Below are 526 nucleotides of genomic sequence, written 5' to 3' on the forward strand. Positions count from 1 at the left end.
GTAATTGGAGAATGAGGAACAGGTAAGTAGATGGCTGTGGGAGTCAGGTGACTGGGAGTGGTGTCTAATGCTGCGTTCCAGGCAACTAGAAAAATTATCCTGGAACGCCACTTGAAGTCGGATTTCCTACTTGTGAACTCGTGAAAAAATATGTACCCCGACTTCTCGAGTATCAGCTAAATGATCACCCATTGCTAAATGATCATGGAAGCACACTGTAAATGGTAAACCATAAACTAAAAGGCAACAATAAGTATATTTACATGTACCAACTGAGCTAGAGGGGTACACAGTTAACTAGTAATGTATAGGCTATTTACACTCACCTAAAGGATTATTAGGAACACCATACTAATACTGTGTTTGACCCCCTTTCGCCTTCAGAACTGCCTTAATTCTACGTGGCATTGATTCAACAAGGTGCTGAAAGCATTCTTTAGAAATGTTGGCCCATATTGATAGGATAGCATCTTGCAGTTGATGGAGATTTGTGGGATGCACATCCAGGGCACGAAGCTCCCGTTCC

Source organism: Micropterus dolomieu, linkage group LG21 (assembly GCF_021292245.1).
Source record: "Micropterus dolomieu isolate WLL.071019.BEF.003 ecotype Adirondacks linkage group LG21, ASM2129224v1, whole genome shotgun sequence".
Taxonomy (NCBI): Eukaryota; Metazoa; Chordata; class Actinopteri; order Centrarchiformes; family Centrarchidae; genus Micropterus; species Micropterus dolomieu.